General features: G+C 46.6%; 1 long non-coding RNA gene across 1 annotated transcript; it reads right to left on the bottom strand.

Moving 5' to 3' along the window:
* Window positions 1-2043: 2043 nt before the first annotated feature.
* Window positions 2044-12068, bottom strand: LOC119154866. Its single transcript, XR_005106551.1, has 3 exons — window positions 11949-12068; window positions 11747-11782; window positions 2044-2235 (listed from the first exon to the last, which is right to left on the bottom strand). It is a non-coding gene; the product is annotated as an uncharacterized LOC119154866 (long non-coding RNA).
* Window positions 12069-25240: the final 13172 nt, after the last annotated feature.

The raw sequence follows: 25240 nt of genomic DNA, 5'->3' as shown, positions 1-25240 counted from the left end.
TGTCCTTTGCTCTCACCGCAGGGACGTGTGAACTTCACAGCTTGCTTTGACCCATTTAAATGCAGGTGGTTTTCTCAAAGAGCAGGAGGAGGATTTCCTCCCACAGAGCTCACTGCCCCGGCTCTCCCTGGGAAAGGACAAAGCTGAGTTTCGGGGGCCACGCTCCCTGCGGGGAGCAGCCGGCAGCGGGGGCAGAAGGGCCAGAAGCAGCGTGAGGCACGCACGGGCGCACGCCACCATGGTCAGATGGTAGGAAAAAGGCACCTGCTCAACTCTGGTGCCATTGTCATGACGCTCCCCTCTCTTTGACATTTTACAGAAGCCCCATCTCCTAGAGACACGTGATTGTGAGAAAGTTCAGGTTTCGCTTGTGAAAACCAGACAGTTTGTGCTTCATCGTGACTTTTCTCTGTGAATAAGGACATGACCCAATGGCTCAAAACCAGAAGGAAAATAAGAAAGAACTCCAATTAAAAATGAAAATCTTGTGACAGTTTGGCTGGTTCTGTGGTTTGGGAACCTCAGAAAATTTTAGCATTTGGGGTTGGCGGTACTCTCAAATTAGAGGGAATAACTTGCCTTTTCACAGAGTCTTTCATGTGCAGGATCCCAGCCTCCCTCACCAGCTAAACCCAGAAATATCGGCAGCTTATCACAGCAGCCCGTCTGCCCTGGCCGCTTGAAAGTGCGAGGTGAGGCGAGGCTGGCAGAGCATCGCCGCCTGCTGCCCCTCCGGCCAGCGGCTCCCAGACTGCAAAGACTGATGGGACCCTCACTGCCCACACCGACCAAGCCTTGCTTTCAGAATTGTTGCAAAAGGTGGAAAAAGCAACACAGATATGGGAGGCAGAGACACTGGGGTGACATGCAGGGACTTAGCGGCATGGGTCCCCCTTCCTTCCTGCTCCCTGTGGTCCTCACTGAAACAGCTGTTTCCAAACCGGCCCATTGACGTTTTGCTGGGACTAAGGATATTGTATGTTTTCACAGGCAGGCAGCAGGCTTCTGGCAGCAGACTTGATTTTTGGACAAGTCTGTCCCATGCTTTCACAGTCACTGAGTCGGAGTGTGAAAGCTGAGGGACGGTCCGTGCACACAGATATGGATGCTGCATGATACGGAGCTCATGTTAGATGCAAGCTTCGTATAATAATGAACATGATTTATTGGACTTATTTATATACTATTAGATCATTAACTAATTAGACTACAATTTAATCTTAATTTTCACCAGAGTTTATAACTACAGGAAATTGCCAGAAACACACAAAGTTCATAATTTTACACAGTTAAATGATTCAGAGCCTGGGTGGCTCCCCCCATCACAGCTTGAGGTCCGGAGGTCTGTGATGCATGCTTTCTACCACATCCAAGGACACGAGAAATCCCTCCAGAAAGTGGGAAAGCATAGATGCTAACCACTTCACACAAGAAACGGGTTTCAGGTCAGCCACTAAAGGACTCTTTAAAGAAATATGTCAGACCTGGGCAAGGAAGAGCTACCTAGTACCAAATCCAGCACTCCACACTGAAGGCCCCTGGACCCCAGGGTCCAGAGCGTTTTGGGATGCCGATGATGCTAACCCATCCAACAGCATGGTTCTTCTTTTTAGCCAGGATGGTTTACTCCTGGCTTTTATAATGGTTGTGGTAGGTGCTGGAGCAGGACTCCCATACAGAGTACAATAATACAATAGACCTTCAGTATATAATTATCACACTGTATCTGCTTTCATATCATACGTATTTTCAGATGTGTCAGTTTGAAATCTAGGATTTAGTGCACAGAGTCTAATGGATTGTTCTTTCTTTCTCTCTCTTTTAATGTCAACTCTCAATATGCATGAAGCAGACATGAAAGCACTTTTGTGCAGGTGCTGTGAATCTCTTAGCACAGATGACAAGGGGAGATGGTTTTCTAGATTCATTGAGCTTCAGAGTAGACAGGACTCGATGATCCAGCCTGAGCTCCTGCATAGCAATAGCTCAGATATCACCCCCAGCCCCCTCCACGAGCCAAGCAGCTCTGCACATCCTGGGAAGGGCACAAAGGATCTCCCTTCTGCAGAGGTGGCTTGTTCCTTCTGCATGGGGCCAGCTCACGGCTTGCACAGCCTAGGAAGGAGAAGATCCCATAACAGTCCAGTTGTCTGAATTATGCAGAGGCTGCATTCTGTCTTTCATGCTCCTGATCCCCTATTGTATCTGGCCGGTGCACACAGGCTTCAGAGAGACCTGCAGGGGTATATAAGCACAGGTTCCCTTGGCTCACAAAGATGTCCAAAACGTATTAACATGTCATGCAGCTTAAGTTAATATACCTTCCCTGTGCCCAGCATGCACTCAGCAAACATCCCCCCAGAGCAGGTCCATCCTGGCGGGCCGGGGAGACTCTGTACAGCACGCGACCAGGAGCCTTACCCGGACCTACTCCTGATCAAACCAAAGATTGCCACCAGGCAGACTCCTTATTTTCTGCTGGTTTACTGTGTTTCACAGTTCAAACTCAAGTAGCAATCAGACATATCAGACATGTTTTTGTGTTGTGGGGTTTTTTTTTAAACCGACTCAGTATCAACACAGCATCACAGTAAATGAAGGGGCAGCTCTAACTGGCAATTGCAGTACCTGGCACAATGGCAGTTTTTGATTGTGTGAATGATGCTCCGGGATTGTAGTGAAGGCATCACTGAGACAAAAAGAAAATCTTTCCAAGAAATTTCTGCTTATTTAAGCTGTCACTACCATATAACAGAAGCCTTTGTGGAAACCAGTAATTCATGGCAGCAAATTTTCAAAGTCCCCCTATTCATGTGTTTCAGCCCAAGGTAAACAACTTTGTTCTGATAGTTAACCCCACCCTGCTTGAGGTTGAAGTGAAGCATTTTTTTCCCAGTATGTGGTATTTACTTAATAGCAGTTATCAAGCTATTATGAGATCTCCCTTCCACCACCCACAGCTGTGTGCTGGATGTGTCCCCACCGGTCCCACAGCAGAACAAGAAACCCGCCTCACAGAGGAGTCACTGAGCAAACAAGAACAAGGCAATCAAAGATAAGGTGGAGATGAGGGAGGGAAAAAAGTTGTATTTTCATGAAAACACCAAATGGAAGGAAAACAACTTCATCTGGAGTGTGCTTTGTGTGTACAGGTAGGCTGCACTGAAGTTCAGTTGGATTTGGCACTTTCCAGCTTTGACCTGGCAAGCACTCGGGTGGATTTGTGCTCCAGCACACCAGGAAGAAGCTTATCTGAGAGCTGCTAGAGCTTAGGCGAGTGCGACAGCCCCATGAGGTCCTCCTGTGCTGTCCTTCACACCAGCAGGCTGGCCAGGCGGGGACCATCTCTGGGAGAGCACAGAGCCCAGAGCAATGGACTTGGCAGGATGAAGCTGGTGTTGTTCAGCTGCAACGGGGAACAGAAGACAGGTCCAAAACCCACCACCTTGCCCCTGGGGTCTGGACTCAGCTCCTGACCTGACTACTTACAGCCACACCAGGCTAGTGCTTGGGGTCCCGAGATTCAGAGATGTACCACCAGATGTACCGTGTAATGTATGATGCCAAGTGCATTCTTTTGGGGAGATAACAATACCAGTTGGTCTATTTTTAATTCAGTTCCTTGACAGAACATTTAGCCATTCCTCTTAGAGAAGAATTTTGTAATGGGTTCCTATCATGTCAATTTGGAAAGTGTTCCAGCCTCCCACTACTGAGAAGTGTAAAACTATTGGCAACATATGGCATCCCCGCGGAGCTATTTAATTGTAGAAAGGGCTGCCAAAAGATAAAAAGGGACTCAGAAAAAAAAAATACTACAGCTCCGTTCTTCCCCTTTCAGCATCTAACAGCAAAACAGCTTGCTAGATTTCCTAAATCCTCTCTCAAACAAAGCTGGGCTGCTGCTCCGGTGGTTAATAAGCTGGGGACTCTCATGGTGCAACCGGGGTTTTGACTCCAACCCAAGTTCTTGACAGGTGAATTTTGCTACTATTTGGTGGTGGCCGCTGCCTGGTGTGGGACTCATGTTCCTCCTGGCCCTGTGGCCCAAGGACTTGCTGAGGCACTCAGCCTTGGGGGTGGGGAGCTGGTGGGGTAGGATGAACCATGGGGCAGGCTGGAGTGGGCATGGAGCCTGGGGGTGCAGGGGGAGGTCCAGGGCAGCTGTCCAGGGCTGCAGGGGCCGGGGGTGCCCTGATACATCTGCATCTCAAACTAAACCCCAAGGGAAACTTTGCAAAAGCCATTTCTCAGGGCCTTTGGATGTGTTTTTATTTAACAGTGTTGTCACACAAAGAGACACATCTCAAAGGTCTCAAGAAGCTATATCAAATGTATGGTAGATTTTACAACAGCTTGAAGGGTTTTCTTCAAAGCAACTAGCTTTGCAGGAGGAAAACCAGCTTCTGAATGTTTGAGTGATCTTCAGACACTGTCTCCCTAGCTGGGGCCAGGGCCCCACTGTACCCCCTGCACCCCCTGCTGCCCCAGGCTCAGCCTTGCTGGCCCTCACTGTATGTGCTGGACCGCTCCCAGCTCGAGTCTGGGTAATCCAGCTTGTTCCCCTGGCCACCAGGGTGTGACGAGGGGCTCAGGCACTGCCCAGGCAAAGCAGGACATCAGGGTGACACTGGTTTGAGGATCTCTGCCCAAGAAAGCCCACCAACACCATCCCTGGGAGCCTCATCCCTTCAGCTGCAGCAGCACATCCCTGCACCATCCTCTCCAGGATGAATGCAAAGTGGGGGGTGCATCATGTGGCCCAGGGCCATTTTCAGGAAAAGCAGCATGACAACAACAACAAAGAATTTCAAAGTACGTAAATCCTTAAACTTCTCATGGAAAAAAGCAGGAAAGAAACAGGGGAGGAAGCAAACACCAAGCCCCATTTGGCTTAGTGAGATAATTCACAAAGTTATTAAACCACATCCATTCTGCTGGAAATGGAAATCCAACTTTAATTAATCCTATAAAAGGGAGCACGGAGGATGGCAGGCAACAGGTATGTTTGAAACTCAGGTTAAGAGGGAAGCGGGGCTTGAGGCCAAAACAGATACCCACAAAAAACAGGCAGCAAGAGATCTTATTATGTCAGACACTGGAAGGCTGCAAGAAAATTTGCAGCACCATTGAAATGCCAGTAAAGGGAAGAGAAGAAAACTGCGGGGAAGCTACATTATTCCTCGTGAACAGTATGAGCCCCACACAGCCGTGGCCTGTTCGTGGGCAGAAGGGCCAAAGCTCCATCAGGGTTTTGTAAATGGACACAAGAGGGAGTTAACTGAAGAAATAAGGAGCAAAAAAAAAAACCCACACAAGGCAGGGAAGGTGTCAGCCAAGATCTCTTAAGATCCTTCAGAAAGAAGAGGTGGAACAGAAACCAAAAATATCCAGTCTGTCACTAAAACCGCCCCCTGTACTGCAAACCTGGAGAGTCACCAGCTGCACAGCTCCGCGGGAGAAGCTCTAGGTTTTGCCCGGACTACACAGGCAGTGCAATACCAGGCGGTCGGGATGGCCTGGATACTCCTCTTAGATGAGGAAAAACACCTTCAAATTTATTTTCAGAAAATCTTTTTGACTGCATTTCTCAAAATCAATTTTGCCTAATGACTTTCTCCTCTTCCAGGGCTCAGGCACAGGTCAGGATGAGTCCTCCTCCCCATCCCTGCCAGGAGCAGCCTGTTGCTGCTTCTGGGGGTCTCTCAGACCACCCTCTCCAGCAGCACTAGGGACGGTGCAGCTGAGGCCGTTCTCGTCTCCCCCTCCACTGCCAGGACCTGCTGGCCATCACTGGAGTGACTGGAAAACCCTGCAGGGAATCCACGTCTCATCCCCATGGAAAAGCCCATTAGATCTTTTGCCTGCTTTCTGCTTTTTAGCCAGCGTTTCCTGCCAATAAGGGAAGAAATAGCCTGGTGGAGATATAAATATCTTGACTGAGATAAGAGATGCCTAAATTCCAGTGACTTTCCTATAATGATCCTAAGTCACCAAGGTGGTTTTGAAAAAGTTCTCCTGCGGTACCAGCACAGATGTGAGGTTTGGCCTCTGTGGGAGGAAGAGAGCCTGAGTGCATTACTCCACTAAGGGCCATTGCAGCTCCCCATTGGCATGCATTATTTATAGCAAGACTAGCAGTAAATTAGTATCTGATGAGCTCTCAGATTGAGCCTTTGTGTTGGCTCAGTCCTGCTAATGCAGCCTATGGAAAATCCTGCTGCACAGAAGTGACTTCGCAGGCTCTATTGACAGCACTCACCGAAACTTCCCTGCACTGTGAAGGTGGTTCTCTGCTGCTGTTTGCATGAATCTGAACAAAAGGTGTCATTGCCAATATCAGGCTGGTCTTTATTAATTCACATTGGATTTCATTAGAAAAAGCTTTTTTGCATGCTAAATATTTAGATCTGAGAGATCAGGTAGAAAACTCCCACTGCCTAGAAATCATGATTTTATTTAATCAGAGGAGTAACAGAGACACATCTGCTGAATGAACTCACTTTCTTTTCCTAAGTTGGGCTGGATCTCATTAGTAAAGGTATTTTACTATGAAAAAAGTCAACAGTCTGAACAAAAAATAGAACCCTTTACTTGACCAAATGCATTTTTAAAAATTGCCTTTCTCATCCTTCCCTTTTGCATTAGAGCTGACTTGTCATTCTGAGGAAAAAGATTTATGTTGTTACTGTAACAGCATCTTGCTTTATGTCATGGGTTGGATTCAGCATTTGGTAATGCTGTAAATGAGATCCGCAGCACATACACTAGCAGGAAAAAACAGGAGGAGATCCCTCTTCTACAGCCCTGATTGACATCAGGATTGCTGTGGCTGGACTGCCACACACACACCCCCCCCCCCCCGCCCCGAATGGTTCATCAGTAAGGAACCCCAAATACAATATCAATAGCTGGAAATTCTGGGCACCAGAGAATTTCCTTACCTATACCGTGCTCCCCTGCTTTTCAGCAGCCCATTTGCAGGGACCAAATTCCTGATGGCGTCCCCTTTCCCCTGAGGTGCCTGCTCCCATCCTCCCAGTCCCACCCTCACTGGTGTTCACTCAACCCCCACCTCCGCTCCCCTGGCTCTCTGAAAGATGAGGAGACCCCATCCCTTCTCAGCACGTTGTGTAAATGCTGGGGGCAGCGAGGCGTGAGCAAGCCCTGCGCCCCCCGGCAAACGGGGCTTGGCTTGGGCACGAGCTGCAGGGTTAGCTCAGGCTGAAGCCAGGGCTGGGTCCAGGTTTGGTGTCTCACAGGACATCCCCCCTAAACACAGGGAGGTGTTGCCTTGTTCTTTTTAAAAGAAGCTCTTGGTTTCATCTCAGAATAAACCCGGAAAGTCTTTAACATCTCGACATTTTCCAGTGAGACGGGAAATGCTTCCTGCTGGACTCTAACAAACAGTGGAGCTTGTTGTCTCTCCCTAGTCGTAAGATTTCAGTGAAATGATGAACCTCATTAACAACCCCCCCTAAAAACACATGAAAAAATGCAATGTTCCAACTCCACCATGTACCCGTTTACAGAAGATGAGGATGCTGATGAAGGATGCCCTATTTTACTGCAGAATACATCAGTGTGGAACAAGACTCTCCAGGGTCTCTTCTCAAACACTGTCCTACCTTAAAACTGCTTTTACTTTGTTTGGTTGGTTTTGGTCATTTGAAATCCATCTAGAGACACTTGCACTTGCAGATGCATGAGAAATCTTCAAGTAGAAGAAATGCAGATGAGAAACCTCAGCTCTCTGCAGAGGAGCCTTGCTTTAATCCGATCCAAATTGCAATATCAGTAACATGAGCCCTTTTAAACATTAACCAAACCGCAGGAACCCTGTGTGCAGGGGAAAGGTTGCAGATTTCTTAGAAAAGTTTCTTGTTTCCTTTTTGATTTTATTGTTGCCTTAAGACTTTGCTGTATGCTGAGCAGACCAATGAGGTTGTTCTTGTTGTTACAAAATAAGAACAGAAGAAAAGCATCTGGCTTCTTTTTGTTCAAATACCCAGTGATGTCAAAAGTAGGGATGCTCAGAGTATTCCCAGAGGGAGAGGGAACAGGCTGACCTGCAGACACTACGAACAGTGGCTTCTGCAGCTCGGATTCCCACCTCCTGTCCTGGCCACGCATGGTCCTCAGGTGGGACCACGAGCTGACAAGGAACCTGGACTGTCCCATCAGCTTTATGGCAGATGCTCCTGATGCTGGCCAAGCTGCAAGCTCCAGGCCAAGACCCCTGACCCCTCAGCTGGAGCCACAGCTCTCCAGCCTCCAGCCGAGCTCCGAAGGGTGGGTAGGTCTGCAGGGGAAGCCCTTTCACAGGTGACTTTGGAAGACCAGCAGGGATATTACAGAAAAGCTGGATGCAGAGAAGAGCTGGGATGGGATGATCACAGATTGGTTCAACTTAAACAGCAGGATGGACCAAACCTGATCTTGATTTGGGAAGGGCAGACTGAGAAACAGAGCAAACCCATGCAGCCGGCCCTACTCGTGCTCTCTACAGGAGAGCACTGGGGCCTGGGTGCTGGGGGGACCTTGGGAAGTCAAAAGTGCCAAACTGATCTGGAAGGCACATTCCAGGCAAAGGGGGTAAATATACAGCTGGTCTCTTAGAAGAGAGATTGCAAGAAAGCAGAGAGCCTGAAAGGGACAGACAAGATTGATCAACAAACTCTGCCAGAGTGCAGAACCTGCAAGTCTTAAAACGAGATTCACCAAAACTTAAGCTGAGTTACAACTTGCAGATTTTTATTATTTTTTTTAAACACAAAAAACCTTAGGTCACTTAGACAAAAAAGAAAGTGAGACGGATAAAATAAAAAATAAATGTAGTTACAGCAAAAAACCTAAATGAGTACTTTGCTTCAGTTTTCAATGAAGATGATGCTTCAGGACACAAGGACACAGGGATGATAGCTAATGGGCATAAGATTTATAAAAATGGAAATTGCGGCATCCAAGGTGAAAGCAGACTGAAAGAGCTTTAATGCACTGAAGCCAGGGGGAACAAATAATCCAACCCAGACTCCTAAAAGAACTGGCACATGAAATCACAAGTCCACTCTTAAGGATTTTTAATACATGAGTCGAGCAGAAGAAAATGGCAAGCCTAGTTCTCCTTTTTTAAAAAAAGAAATAAAGGATCCAGGCAACTAGAGACATCAACAGTATGCAAAGCTTAGAATAAATTTGCAAGGAAAGAATAATTAAAGACCTGAAGGTAAATGGAAAATCGGATCAAATATAACAAATAAAACACTTGGATGATCCTGACAAGGGAAGTAATAGAAACAGAATGAAATGTAATAGTACAAAGTGCAGAGCTGTGCACGCTGGGACTAATAACGTGAAGCTTGAAGCTTGGGCCTCATCACTTGGAAATGACAGAACAGGAGAGAAAGTTGTTTCCAGTCATCTGTCACAGGGGTCCGTGAGCTGCCAGCATGGCGCAGATCTGAATAAGGCAAATGTGCTTATCCCAGGCAATGTTTTCCCATTAGGAATGAGTGAATACACGTATTGCGTCTCTGCCCAGGTACGGTGGCGTCCAGGACCGCAGCTCATTTCTCATCACCCCTGCTGAAGGACAGGGAATGGGAAGGAGCAGAGAAAGGCTGCAGGAGGGGCTGCCCAGGCTGGGACCTCGTCTGCCCGGGGAGGGGAAGGGCTCGGCTGATGTAATAGGAAAAAGTGATGCCCAAGGGAGACATGACTGCGATGAGAGAAGGAGGAATAAACAGCAAGGAGGAAGAAAGCTGTTTAAGCTAAAGAACCATTTGGAACAAGAATAAATGCAACATACTGGCCATGAAAGCATTTAGGAAGTTAGAAGACAATTCTTAATAGAAGAGTTGTAATGATCTGGAACAGTCCCCTGAAGATTAGGGGAAGGAGGAAAAGAAACCTAGGCTTGAGGAGCAGGAGACACTCCTGGTGGGTTACGTGGTGTGGATGCTGGAGGTCTTGTCTCATCCTCTGCTCTTACAGCTAGGGGGAAGAATGTGAAACCAGCGGCTGGGCAGGAGGTGGAAGGTGGGGGTCACAGCTCCGGCAGCACCACCAGAGTTGCCTGGCTGCTTCACCTGAAGGTGCAGCAACAATGGTCAACCACCCAAGTGCCTCTGGTGTCCCTGCATGTTCAACCTTTCACACAACCCCCGCCGTGATTCTGTTATTAAAATCTCCTGGTTTGGGGTAACTTAATTTCTTTGCCACTGGAGTCGTGTTCTGGGTGTTAGTGTTGGTGCTTCTGCAGACCAAATAAAGGTAAAAGTAAGAAAAGGGGGGTGAGTGGGGGGGTGGGGGGTGGGAGGTAGAACTGCCAGTAGATTTTCACCCAGGAGAGATGAGGTTTGAGGGAGAGAAAGCCAGACCTGAGTGATACTCACCTGGAAGGGACAAGACTGGCAGCATCATGGGCTGGGCACGTCTCTGCAGGGCCCTTGGCGGATGGTGGTGTTGAGAGGGTTGCTAGTGCAGGAAGGAGCTGAGAAACAGATTCAGCTTTCACTTGCACTAGCCTTACCCTTTCTGGCTTTCACAGCAGTCCTCCTCGTTCAAAATCCGTAGGCGAGACATGAGCAAGATTCGCTGATCCTGCTGCTGAAGGAGGCAGAGCGGAGCCTCGGTTTTTAAGTGGCAGTTGTGTCGCTGCTCAGCTGAGGTGGGGACACCATGGCTGGACACACGGGGTGGACACCCTGGGTACTCCCATAGACTGAAGGCACATCAACATTTCACCTGTGAGGAGCGGGTCTGTGAAATTAAAGTGCCGCTCTTCATCATTACTGGAGCCACTATTCAAATTCTCTTGGATAACAGAGTAATTTTTCCACTCTGTTAAAGGTTTCTTTTGCAAGTGCCACTCCATGTCTCTTGATTTTATTTCCTTGTACCTTTTAAATCCAATTTTAATAGGCTTCCAGATTTTTAATAGCTTTAGAGATTTCTTTTCTCCTTCATGTCTATGTTGTTGATTGTAAGACTGGCTTTTGGATGTCTCCTTTCTTTGATACCCTGCTTGCCTGGGTTGTCTTTGCACTTATCCTTTAAACATATTCTCAATGTACTTGGTTTACTTCATTGAGCATTTTTGAAAGCATTGCCTTTGCTTTTCCTCTCAACTCTGTTATCTGAATACATCTTAGGTAATTAATCAGCTCCCATTGATCTGAACATAAATTTCCAGATTTTTCAGACATTCATTACATGTGCTGAATAGAAGTGAGAGTGGCTGGATGAGAGAATTCATACCTGACAAACAGCCCATCCAGATCTGAGCTGTTCCTTCTCCTCATGCTTTTCTCCTCACTGAGTAGCTGGGTGGGGGAGCAATGTTTTTCAGACAGCTGTGAGTGAGAAGTAAAAGCTCAGAATATAAATTCACTCTCTTAAGGACCCTTCTTCCCAGTTCCTCTAGGTTAGCAGCCATTTCTGAACTGACAGTGGCCAGGATTAGCTGGTCCTACTGGCTGCTGTTTCAGTCCTAAACCTATCTTCAGTGATAGCACACTTGGATCCCAAAGCACCACAGCGTGGCGGTGGGAAGCTGGTGACCTCGAGCTCCCACTGCTCCCATCACCAGACACCCATCTTGCATCAGGCACCCCCCTGCGCCCTGAAACCCAGCCTGCAGCTCTTCGTCTGCGCCTTCGGGAGAACTGAGGGCAGGTAACAAAAGATAATGTTAGGTCCAAATTAGAGGACACATATGGAGATGCAGGGAGTCATCATACTGTACCTTTGTCTTTATTGTCCACCGTCATGGGAGAGCAGGCTGCAAATGAAGAAAAAACCCGTTACGATTTACTGTGTCATGGGAGAAACAGTGCGCAGCCACACAAAACCACAGCAATCACAGAGCATTAACATAAGGGGCTGGATGACCCTCTGCATAATCTCCAGGGTCCCCAGTGTAGGTTTTTCATTGAGTTATAACTTACATCAAGCTACATAATATTATCCTCTTTTCCACTATCTTCGGTACTCGTGGAGGTAGAGAAGTTCCTGAGAACGGGACTGAACAGCAGCCCCAGCTCTCACACGCCTTGGCCAGCTGCTGCCTCTGCCCTGAGCACGCTCTGGCCCCAGGTCACACTGAGCCTGCTGAAGCCACTCCTGTGTCACTGGCACTTCTCAGTGCAGCTCCAAAGTACTGAAGGCTCTTCGTTAGAAGAACATTTCCTGCATATTTAAAGAGCTTTAAGTCCTATATGCATGTACCTCATTGTGCCTCATTGCCAAAAATGCAATTAATGGGTTTTCTACTGCAGCGCAGGGCAGAAATAGCGCTGCCTCACTTTTTATGCTTTATGTACTCTCATGCTGCAAATAATGAGGAAAGTATTATCAAAGGGGAATGAGAAAAGCATATGAATTGCACATCTTACTGAGTGGACGTGAATGACGGAGGCCATAGATAGGGTATGGATCAGATAAACTGTGTGCAACATCTCATCCTTCTCTCCCTAGCAAATCACAAGGGAAAGTGTTTGTAAGGCAAAGAGCTCAATTTAATCAGCTCTCTCCCTCTCTCTGTGTATATATCTATGTGGTCACTAGTTAGTTTATCCCTCCACTTTGGTTTCAGCAGGGATATTTTCAGAGTAAGCTACAAACCAGTATGAAACTGTGTTCTTGAAACTGGCTCTGAATTAAAAAAAAAAAAAAAATTACTTCTGTTAGGAAAATGCAGTTTAGTAACAAGGGGAACAATGCCATAGCAGATCAGTCCAGGGTGGCAGTACCATGTTTCAGAAGGACCATGTTTTTCAATGCTTAGATATTATGAACTATATCTTGTATTCATCCTGTCTCTTGATCCTTTTTCCCTAAGCATTGAATTTGCTCATGCAGTACAACTGTCTATCAGAAATCACTGTTGCAAACTGATTTCCAGTTGCCAGGTCCAAAGATATTTTTATTTTAGTCAAATATTCTGTTCCACTAATTCAGTCAGCTCACCCACAAAGTTTAACAACTACTCCAAAGAATGTGCATGTGAATATGATTTGCCAGTATTCCCGCAGCTCTATGCGCTGCTTTTTGAAATGAGCTATGCCTGGTGTCTGCATGAGAATGATTTAATATTTAAAAGGCGTGAAGAGGATTTGAAGAATCCTTATAGCTGAGGAAGTTTGTGAAAAAACTCTTTTCTGGCTTAAAATGGATCAGAAATATGGATCCTGTTTATTGCTGTGGACTCAGTTTTCCCGGTAGTCAGACTTGGTGACAGCCTAGGAAGAAGCCTCATTTCATTATGCGGCATGGATCTGATCCTGCAAGATCTTAAATAACCCAAAAGAAGCCATTGACGATAATGGGATAGTGCACATGCGTGGCAACAAGCATGGGTTTACATGCACTGGGGTGCAGACACCAGACTGTTCGACACGCAGATTCAAACCATAGGTACAAGCCAGGGGAAGATGATATTCGGGACTGAAAAGCAGGTTGTGGGTGGCTCTTGCTTCATGTCCATCTCCAGCTGAGCCTCACCCGGAGGAGCCCTTCCTGCCTTCTGCAGAAAGTGGTGCTGAGGGTGGAAGGTGAGGAGCACCCTGCTCAGCCACACTGGGCTCCCCTCACCCATCCCTCAGGAGCTCAGTTCTGCTCCGGCTCGGCAGACATGCAGAGTCTTATTCCCTGGTCTCCATGTCCTCTAATCAGCTTAGCAAAAGCCCTCCACTGCATATGGTCAGATTGCAATTTTTGAATACTTCTAGCATGGGCAAATCAAACCCAATTTCCTGCAGTACAAAGCCCTGCACTGCTCCCCAATGAAGGCTATTTTCCTGCCAAATTGCATCTTTCAAACCACAGCCAATTCAGCTGTAGAGCTGCCAAGAAAAAAAGGTCAGAAAGATTTTAAAAAAATAATTTTCTCCTCTTTACTGTATTCAAAAGCAGCTCTCCTAATTCTGCTCAAACTTTCAAAACAAGGGAGAAATCGCTGTGGGATAGGTGCTGATTATAGGCAATTTCAGCCCAAAGGACAACATTCTGCAAGCCTGTTAGACGTATCTGAAAATAACAATTTCTAATGCGGCCAGTGCTGGAAACACTTTTCATCTACCCCGGTTTGTACGAAGGGTTGCTCCAGCGAAGCCAGTGGAATTATGCAGAACTGGGACCTTCCTTACTGCAGTATTCTCTGCTACCTCTACGATATTTCACATGCATCAGTTTTATTTGAAAGACTATACCGCGAGTACCTGCTTAGCAACATACTTTATGAGCTAAGTATGCAGTAAAAGGGAAGATGGGAAAAGCTTTTCCCCTTTTCTATATGGGAGAAAAAGACTGGACTGGAAGGTGATTTGAACAAACAATAAAGTATGTAGAAAGAGCAGAGTAATGGAAGATTTTAAGTACCCAAGCAGAGAGTAGAGGACATTAGGGAGAGAATGCTCTCTGGAAGCTTTTTTATGGAATTGGCATAAGATTGCATTTTAACTTACTATGTGTATCATCTGAAAGGGAAGAGAGCTACGTGACTTGTATTAAGTGCTGCACCACATGGAAGGTGACTGAAGACAAGCTGTAGTCCAAAGGAAAATATTCTGCCAAACATCCATGTCCACAGAGGTAGGCTTAGGATAAGGGAAGGTTTTGGAGCAGGAAACTTGAAGAACTTGCAAGTGTCTGCTGACAGGTGCTCTAACAGCCGGTGTGGAAAACCAGCACCAAAGTGCAGCATCTGATGAAATCACACAAAAAATTTTGTAATCTGAATCACCTAAATAGCTGCAGACACCTAATTCAGACGGATCGTACAGGTGTGAAGGCAACTCTAGGGCATTCAGGGTTCAGGGCAGGTGAGGTAAGAGCATCTTTTTGTAAGGAAAAGGTGAAGTTTATTGTTGGCTGAGCTGGGGGGGAAAGAGACTTGTGAAAACCACTGAAGTCCCAGCCCAGACAGCTCTGCAGGCAACGCAGGCAGAGATGACAAGCAGAAAGGGTGATGGAGGAATCCATGTGGAAAGGGGGGAGAGGCGAGACTGGTGCTGCTGCTTGGGATTTGCTGCCACATGGCGAGGGGGGGTCGTGCAAGAACTAGAGACTCACCTCCCTGCAACGGGTATTTGCTTTGCAAAGGAAGGAACCTGGGGAAGTGGAGATTCAAACATTAAAATGCTCCTCCACAGCACCCGAGCAGATAATTAGGTAATTAGTACTATTAAAGGATGACAAAGCACCTGGCTTGTTGAAGGACATTGCTAGGTCCCAAGGCCAACAGCAAGGGTGAGGGAGGAGCTGCCACCCCTGGAAGAGCTCCCTGTACCTTGGCTGTTATTTGGGCTGCAGCAGTGCACGGGGCTGGTGCCTGCCCCTTTGAGTTGATCTGATGGGGGATCAAGGTGAGAAAGACCAGGGGTGGGGCTGAATCACCTTCCCTGCACACGAGGACATCTGACCTTATGGCAGAGATACAAGTACTGGCGTCAAGGCTGGAAAACAAGGACTTCTCCCAGCCGTTGGTGGGCTGAGGTCTGGAAAGCCTTCTCTTGGGGCTAATCTGTTCTCCACACCCCCGATGTCACGAGCCAGGGGAGGCGGCAACAGTGGTTTTGCAGCACAGTGCTGTGAGAGCTGGGCATGGCCCCCAAGCCCTGAGGTCTCTGGCAGTGTGACCCTTCAAGACCACGTTGGGTTTTATTTCTTTCTTGCTCCCTTTCTCAGCTCACAATTTTTGTTTACATTTTGACAGCTTCTACACACCAAGCAGATGCTCTCATTGCATTTCCACATTGACGACGAGCTTTTATTGAGCAGTTACAGTCAATTTAGAACCCATTAATGGACATAAATAGTTCAGATTGTCCCTTCCAATTCCCATTACTTTGCCTTTTATGCACCAAATTTGTTCAGCCGCCGTACTGCCCCATCATGGAACTTGTGGAATTTCCTAACTGAGCTTTCAAGACTTGACCATTACATGTCATTTCATATTTATCCACAGATTTTCTTTTCACTGCTCATGCATTGAAATGAATGCTCAGGCATCCGGGCTATTAATAAATACACTTGATAACAATGGTCCTCGTGTGAACCATTAAGACATTGCAGTATTAATAGCCTTTCCTTTTGGAGAAGGACTATTTATTCTTACCCTTTTCCTTTCTTCAGGCTGGATCTGATGGAATTGTTCATTGTGAGTAATCTCCTTTGAGAATATAGTTCTTATTTCTCTATGAAAATCATTCATTAATTCATCCTGTGAACTTTATGCTAAGACATTCAGCATTTTGCTTCCACTGTTTGCCTAATATTGCTCACTAATTATCTTGGTTCACCTCTATGCTATAGCACAGCTCCTCCTACATAACTGGATGATGAAACGATTAAGTAAAGGAGCGACTGGCAGCCAGTATTTTGTTTCTTCTGTGACTAAACCAGCCTTTAGCAAAGACATAAAACTTGAGAAGCCTGTGAGCTTTTCTCTGAATTACCAATAGCTGTCTGCTTGTCATGAAAAGCCACCCCAGTGACTCCAGTGGCAAATCTGTGGGTGCTTTCAGCCCAGCACAGAAAAAGCCTTTCCTATTTCCAAACCACAGCATCTATGTTCTCTCTGGAGCCTGGAAGCCTTTTGGGCAACTTTCTCTTACTTGCAAGCACTGTGTAAAGCACATTCCTGAGTGAGATTGACCATTATGCAAGAGGCCAGTGGTGCTGGTGATCTTTGGAACAAATTTTCCCATTTTTGCCCCCACTTCTTTACACTATTGCTACTTCCCACAGCCTGGGTAGAACCAGGAGCACCTTGACACCTCTGAGCGTTCAAACCCTGGGGCCAAAATGCAGGAGTGACCATTCAAAAGTCAGTATCTCATTCTACACATTTCCATGATGCTCAACACCCACCCTTCCTAACATCAGTCACACTGTCTACTCACTGGTAAAGTCCACATACTACTCCTAATGTTATCTCTGCGGGTTATTGAGCATATTTTATGAGAAGGGCCTGTATAAACAATCTACACCCAGCATGCAAGAGGAATTGAGAGCTCTGTATCTGTTACCATTTGTTCCTCTCCACGTTGTAACTCAGAGCACCAGTTGGTACGGAATTTATTTGCAATCAATAAGCTATAATTTCCCAAACTGCCAAGAAAAGAAAGGTTAAATATTCACTTGGATTGTTGCTGTCTGAGACCCCACAAGGGAAAAGACAAATAAAGAGATAACTTTAATTAACTGCAGAGTAAGTGCTGGGCTTACAGGCTCAAATTCCTGCAGCTTTTCATCTCACATTCGTATAAATTGTTATACATCTTTGCACATAGATGGCAGTTTAAGATGATCAGGATCTTGAGTTAAAGTGCCTTCAGGCTCACAAACCTGACCCTATTGACCATAGTTCCCACAAAAGCCAATAGGCATGTCAGTGTTATTCACCCATAACAGGGCTTGCACTTGTGTCCCCAAATTATGTTACAAGACAAGCCAGCACCCGTGAAAAACAAAGGAAAATCTCCTAGTGATTCCAGTAGTAAGTAATCTAACCACTTATTAGCCAGCATTCTCCTGTGTACATTCACCAATCCAAAACCTGTCACAACTAATTGGAAATGTGTATCATCAACATCATTGTTATTATTATTATTTTGATTACATCTAGGAATTTGATTAGAAGACAGCACCTCCGAAACTTAGAGCGTAACCATAGAACAGTGGAAAATAAAACAGGGAGTACAGGCAGAGGAGGGAGCAAAGCAAACAGCCTGACTTTATTTTTGGTGGGTTTAATGCACCCAGGACCTGCGGGTTGCTGCCAGGGGAAAGGAAAGTCTTCAGAGTGGATTTGCAGAATGATATTGAGGTGGTTTTGGGGTTATTTATGAAGACAACTACCTAAAGCAGACAGGTCAGGTTAATTTGGCTCAGCAATATCTTCCTTTCTCTTGCCAGCCAAGGATGCTAACAGCGGCTTGCTGCTTGTCCATGTCCAAGCTGCACATCCCCCCCCAAACGAGACAAATATCAGGCGAGATCATCTGGGTAGAGAGGTGGATGTGCGGAGTGTGAAAAGAGGGGAAGGCTGTACTGCTCGCTGTGGGCAAGGGACATCCCCATGGAAATCCTGGGTGAGAAGGCCAGTTTTCTGACCAACATCATCATGAAAGAGCAATTCTGGAGCCAAGAGAAAAATCAGGAGAAAAAGGAAACAAGGAAATGCAAGGAGATAAGATTTCAAGGAGGAGAGCTTGTTCCACCCTGTCAGCCAGGGGGCTGGATTCATCCAGAAGCAAAAAGATGGTGTCCAGCGTCAGAGGGAGGAGGTTTTCGGGGTAGTGACAGAGGTTTTACTGACCAGAAAGGTTTCCAGCAATATCTTTATCATTCCTAACCTACAGCTTCCCCTTCTTTTCAAACCCTAGCTTCTGGCACAGCCATCAGTAACCCTCAGTCCCACTCTGCCCTAGACCTCTCTGCAGAAGAGGTTGTCATTCAGACCCCAGAGTCACGTGAAACAGTAATTTTTGAGAGATTAAAGATGTAGAATCTACTTTTCTCTAGGTTTGAAAATCTCCCTTCTTGTAATAAAAAGACTTTATATAGTCTTTCTAACCTTGCTCTTTCAGGGGCACCAAGTGCAACTGGATCATTTTAGAACAAAAAAAAGCAAAGACAGGAGTGAACAGGAGCTGACTTATTTAAATAATTTAATTTTCATTTTGAGGTAAGTGTAAGTCTAAATTTGCTGTTATGTAGCAAACTGCATTTAAAAGCAATTGCTTTTGAAAATAAACTATTGAACTTTGAAATTACTGTGATAACACAGCTTTAGTCTGTGAATGCTCCAGTCTGGGAGGAAGCACAACAGCAGCCTTTGATGAGGACATGAATTTGTTATGACAGGCTAATTTTACAAATCCATGGCTGCCTTATGGCAGAATCATAAAGATATATATTAAAAAAAAAAAAAAAAAAAAGAAAGCCGAAGAACCAAAAAATGTATCATGTTACTGCTGAGAAAATGTTCTCACAGAGTCAGCTCCCACAGGTCAGTTGAAGGTAGCACCCAGCCGCCTTTGATAGCTCAGGGAGCAAAACATTGTGTACGTTGTGCGTGTTTAGACTGACCGGTGACTTCGGTTGTTTGATACGTGTGTGCATCTCTCTGCATGTGCTGTGATACGAACTGCTTCACATAAATAGCAAAAGGCAGATCTTTGGGGAAAGAGCAATGAGGAAAAAATAAATCAATCTACCAGACCCCTCCCCCAAATAAAGTCTTAAACAATAGAAATCATGCCTGGAACCTTCCCGCAGCCTGGCTGTGCCTGAGCGGAGCTGACATTGCAAGTTAGCATCAGGATGGCGTAAGTGGTCTCCTAGAAATAATCTCATTGCAGATATCCTCACTAATCCTCTAGTGGGAAGGGGCAGGAAGGTTTTTCTGGATGGGGCTGGGAGAAATGGCTGCTGTGGAGCCTGCAGGTGAGGTAAACGAGGAGGTGGGGGAGGGCTTTCCAATCTGCAGCTTGGAGATGCAGGACGGAGACTGGCTGCCTGGAGAAAGGGAGAACAGGAACGTGACCTGAGAGCTCTAAGCAGGAATGGAGGTGACAACCTGATGGCAGAGCTGTGGGTACAGGCAAGCCAGGACCCTTGGAGTGACCGCCTTAGCCGGAGTCACCTGGAAATAGGGACAAGAAAAGGGGGGAAGTGCACAGGAGAGAGGAGAAATCATGTGGCAGTGACCTTACTGATAGCTTCTTGCTCCCGTGAAGATCTTGTGACCAATGGCTCATCCAAACACCTCCTACAAGGTTTGACAAAAAGGCAAGCAGAACTTCGGGGTTTAAAGAAATCCGCTATGGATGGATGTCAAGATCCGCTCAACTTTTTGCCACTAATCTTGTGTAGTACCGTAACATCCAGTGGCCAAAGCAGCCCAGTTTGTGCTTCTGACAAATGCTGTAAGGCTCAAAGGCTCTGCCAGTGACCAAGGGAGCTATTACAGCAAGCTCACATCTCAGTGTCACTGTGTAAATCTCTTCAGCCTGTCACTGATGGAAGGGTCTATGTGACAGGTGTCACCCATAAATCCCATTTAAATACATCCATTACCACACAGTGTATCACTCACAACCACCCATGAAATGTCTCTTTGGAGTCAAGAATCAGACAGGGATGATTTAGGGCTATTTCACTTGTGCGATGGGATTAGCTGGATCTCGTAGCTATTAGGATGCCGGGCCCAACGCTGGCCCAGAAGGGACGAGGGGGAGCAGTCAGCAAACAGCTCCATTAGCTGGTTTCTAGCAGCCTTTCCCACACACGGCTGGAACTGCTTCTAAACGAGACTTTAAAACTGACCCCAGAGACTTCAAACCCCAGTTCGCACAGGAATACACATGAGAATACTGCAGGTGCCTGATGCTGTACACCCAACGAGACCTGTTCTCTCACTTTCTGTCATTATTTCCACCTTGGCAAGCAGGGTGCAAACAGCTTCACACACACACGCGCGCCCAGGCACGCATGCAGCCAGACTTTCGTGTGGGTGTGAAAGACAAGACATGGACAGAGTGAAGACTTTTGTCACTCAGCAAGTGTGGTTTCTAGTTTCTTCTCCAAAAGGAGCAGGCAGTGTGAGACATGGGCTTGCTCCAAAGAGAAAATTGGTAAGGGTGGCTCATTTAATTCAGAATAACATGAGAACATTTGCCAACTACGGCAGGGCAATTTAGACAGGCAAAATACTCATTGGGAGACATCAGTGATAGCTGTTATTTAAGCCTGTGCTAGACAGGAACCATGCTGATATAAGAAGCTGGGAGACATCCCAGATGAGCAACTTTTTTAGATACTGCTAAGTAAAAGCAGAAGAGGAGAGGTGGCCACATACCGTGTCTCTGAGTACTGTCTGGCAGGAGCAGGCTCAAAGGGAGAGGCTGCTGCAAGCATCCCAGCGCACCGGAGGCAGCCAGCATCCTCCTGGCCCTGGTAAGGAGATTCTGCTCTGAGCACTGCTGGTGCTCCAGCCTGAACACCAGGAGAACTTCATTCCCCTGTAGCGACTTTTCTCGTTATCCACTGAAACATCCAGTCCTCTTTACCATGATGGCCTTGATAACATCTCTGGCACTGAGATGAAATGAGGAATGTTCTTATACAGAGAGCAATAGGGTCTGAATTAGGATCGTGGGTTCAAGCAGCACCAAAAGGCAGCCAGCACTGATCTGAGGTTCATGGATTCAGCTCTGCCTTAATTCACCAGAAAGGGTACGCAGAAGGGAGAGCCACCACCACCTCTTTTTGTCCGTGGTACTCAGGATGATCTGCTGGAAAGGGATCAGGTGGCTCAGTCAGAAAGAGGAGGAGATGAGAGGGCAAGTCAAGGAAGCACAGGAAGAGGGGGTGTGGGTGAAGCTAAGAGCAGCAGCATTGTCCCTTTTAATGAGGAGGGTGATTACGCACTGGCAGCTGTTTGCAGATTAGAGACTGAGGACTTGGTCAATCAGGGATAATTATCTCTCTCTGGAATGAGGAGATTTTCTCTTTCCTGGCAGTGAAAGAAATGCCGGGCAGCTCTGTGCCCTGTGTCCAGATCTGCTGCCCCAGGAGGGGAAGCCAGCAGTATCTCTCTCCCCCACCCCAGTGGAGGAGGAGACCTGTCCTCAAATCAGCTCAGAAGGATTGGATTACAATCCATGGATTAAGCCGGTGTCCTAGGTCATCCTTAGCTCCTTAGCCTAGTGTAGAGCCGTTCTGGCTTCCAGGCAGCTCCCTGTAGGGTCCCATGTTGGGTATTTTCCAGCCTAATAAAATGCTCTGAAGATGATGTATCAGGATGATCTGCTTTGTAGGTCGCCCATCTGCAGGAGCCAGCAAAGGGTGAGGGTGAATGTCAAGGATTTCTGAAACTGCACCCAAAGGCTATTGCTTCATTTCCCTTGATGTATTAAATATGGAAAAATAAGCCCTCTCTCCCCAGCTAATAAAAAACTAGTATCAGCAACGGTGGCTTTGTCAAATGATTTACTTTTGGAAAGGAAATATTTAGCTGCAAAAAAATGTTTCTCAAAATGCCATTCCCTTCAGTTTCCCCAGCAATGCAAAGCGACACAGCAATCATGCCATACTGAGAGCATTTGAACCAGCTTTTATCAGAACCCTAACCCGACTCCATAGGTAGCATGTAACTGTGGAATATGATCTTCCCAGTTTAAAAGCTGTAAGTACATCAGCACATCTATTGCCAAAAAAGTGAACAGAAGGGATTTTTTAAATATGCTTCCCAAGCAAGTTATGGGTGCTAGATGACTGGTCTTCTTCTGCTTTAATTAAAGGAGGCTTACTTGATTAACAGGGAACACCTGGGGTGGTTAGCAATTGCTTTCCAGTGCTGAGCTGGACCCAGCCCCACAGGCTGCAGTGCCAGCGTGGCAGCGGTGCTGGTGGGAATGTTACCTGAAAGTGACCTCTTCCACGCAGCTCCTCCTGGTATGGATACACGGACTATAACAAGGTTATAACGGTGATCTCACCCACAGAGTGGGGAACAGCCTAGGCTAATATTAATGTCTTCATAGGAAATAAAATTCCTGTAATATGTATTATCCCAGGAAACTGAAAATCTTCCTCAGGTTGGCTTGTAAAGCTTGTGGTGAATCCAGGCTTTCTCCAGGTGGCCTCGTTCTTGGCACAGGATGAACAGGAGAACAAGACAGTGCCTATGGAGCGTCATTATGGAAATGCTCCGCTTCCACTGTGCTGAAAGGCAAAGTCCTCAGCGGCTTTACGTGAGAGCTGGACAGGATGGTCAGAAAGCCCAGAGTGGTACCACCAGAGCTTCTGTGTGTGGGGCCAAGTGACAGTGACCAGTACAGTGACCTCTCTTCTCTCTCTGTCTTCTATCAGGCACCAGAGGTTAATAGAAATTTCTTCCTATTATGGATTTTTTTTTCCTCTAAAAGCATAGGAGATGCTTGGAATGGAGACCCTGAGGGGATGGCAGTAAGGAATTAATCAGGCAGAACAGAGGTGAGCAGGTGGCTTGGGACAAAGATGATCTAGTGGGAGCTTGTCCTTGTGTCCTCGTGCCCCCACCTCACACACATGCAAACTGTTCCCAGGGGCAGCATGCTCCATGGGCACCAGTATCATTCTAATCTGACCAGGTTAAAAGTTACTCTGGGGCCAAAAAAAATAATGTCTTGGAAAAATAAACTGGATTTTCTGAAGTGAGTGGGATAATCATAAATTAGACCCAAATGGCAAGTGTTTCTCTGAGCACTGCATGACACTGAGCCAGCCCTCAGGGATTTCTCCCTTCCGTATGCAGTGTACGGCTGCTTGCTGCTCGCTGCCTTTGCTGCACGCTTGCCGGCGCACTCCCAAACCTGCAAGGGAGATGCCAGACTTGCCAGATGCAATTCCCTTGCATTTTGAAGATGAAGGACTGGACTTCGTAGGTTGTGGAATCTCCTGTGCATTGGAAAGCTAAAGGATTCAGCAGATTTAATTGCCCTGGAATCGAGATCTTGCCAAAGGAGTGAGTTGAAGGTATGAGATGAGCAGTCACCTCTATGAGCTTACCCTGAATGAAGCACCTGAGACATGGTCACACAAGTTAGTTTGGCACCTTAAAAGTTTGCCATTAGCATAAAGTATGATGTATGACAAAAAGCCTAAAGATCAGGGCTAAAGGAACCTCACAAAGTTGATCCCAAACAGAATCACCTTCATGTCTGTTCTTTCTGACAGTAGCCTTTCTAGGAGCCTACATTTCTAGGAGCCTAGCGAACCTATTTTAAATTTCGGTAATAGACGCTCCCAGCTACATCTGCTCCCTCACCCCTGAGTCCCACTTCACTTCTCTCCGTCAAAAGCCATTTTTCCTTATACCTTGTCTGCTTCACTGAGCCTTACCAGCATAAGAGAAGTCCATTGACTTCTATCCTCTCCACCAGAGATGTGGGGAATACATGGTTATGTTCCTCTTTACAACTCTTTTCTTCTTTGAGGGCATTTCCCCTGTTTTTTCTCCCCGTAGATAGCTTTACTGCAGGTTTGTGGCTCACCAACAGTCCAGAGAACTGTAGAAAACGATCTAAAAAATAATAATAGGGAAAAAAGCCCTTGCAGAGTCCTTTTCCTTCTTTGCAATACATTCCCATGCAGCTGACAGGACTTGTAGGCGTAATTGGCAATGCCTAATTAAAGTGCTTTTAATTACAACACTTGAATTATGATTTTATAAAACAATAACTGAAAGCTAAGTATTTATTATTCTCGGGCTGCCAAATATTAGTCAAGTACAAGCACACCCCTTGGATTTCTCTCAGAAAGCTTGGGTGAATCCTCTGCTAGCAGCAGGCTAAGAGATACAGGTGCAGAGTAAATAATCTCCGTTGTTACATCTTTTCCGGAGCATTTTTTTCTCCTCTGCCCATTTCAGATTCTCTCATTTGTGCTCTCTCTCAGGTCCCTTCTTTCCTGGACTTTTCTGGACAGCAAAGGACACCTGGAGATCCACCAGTGCTGAGTCAAGCTGAGGAATTGCTCTTGCTGCTTCCCAGGTACACTTCTGCTGTTGATCCCAGTGTGGCATCTGCCTGCTACGTTCCCCTCCTTTGCACCGGCACCAGACCTCACCTCCCTTGCAATCCGCTGTTGCTTGAGGTCTTTCCAGTTGCTTCTCATTTGGTATAAAATAGGTGGCTAAGGGGCACTGGGAAAGCAAAAGCATGCTTTTGACAGCCTGCTGCAGGGACTTTTTGCCTCTCCTCTACCCTAAAAGGCCGGTATGTCAGCTGGTATTGTCACTGGTCTTTCAGAACTGATTGACTGGGAAGAGAAACAGCCTCCGAACATTGACAGGCGGGTGAACAGCAGTGCTGAGCCTGTGTTACCATGAACAGCGAGGGCCAGGGCCCACGTTGCAGCCTTAGGTTGTTTAAATCCTGTTTTTTTCCTTCCCTGGTGCACACCCCCCCCACCTGCAGACCTCGAGGGGGCCTTTCCATACAGGGCAGGAACATTTGGGGGCTGATATGAAACAAGCAACCGGCTTGTACATGGGAGATGTTTTCTGACTGTCCCAGCTCCGTGGGCTGGCCAGCCATGCTGGGACACTCGGGGCAATGGCTGGGCCAGCCAAGAAAGCCAAGTGCAATTCCAGTCCTTAACTGGAGAAGCTGACTTATTTTCCTTTTTTGAGTACTTAAGTCAGATCCTTGATGACCCAGAAACATAGCAAGAGACAGTACAATTGCTA

Source organism: Falco rusticolus, chromosome 10 (genome assembly GCF_015220075.1).
Source record: "Falco rusticolus isolate bFalRus1 chromosome 10, bFalRus1.pri, whole genome shotgun sequence".
Classification (NCBI taxonomy): domain Eukaryota; kingdom Metazoa; phylum Chordata; class Aves; order Falconiformes; family Falconidae; genus Falco; species Falco rusticolus.
Note: the sequence above shows the minus strand (reverse complement) of the source record. Positions and strands in the feature narration are given on the sequence as shown.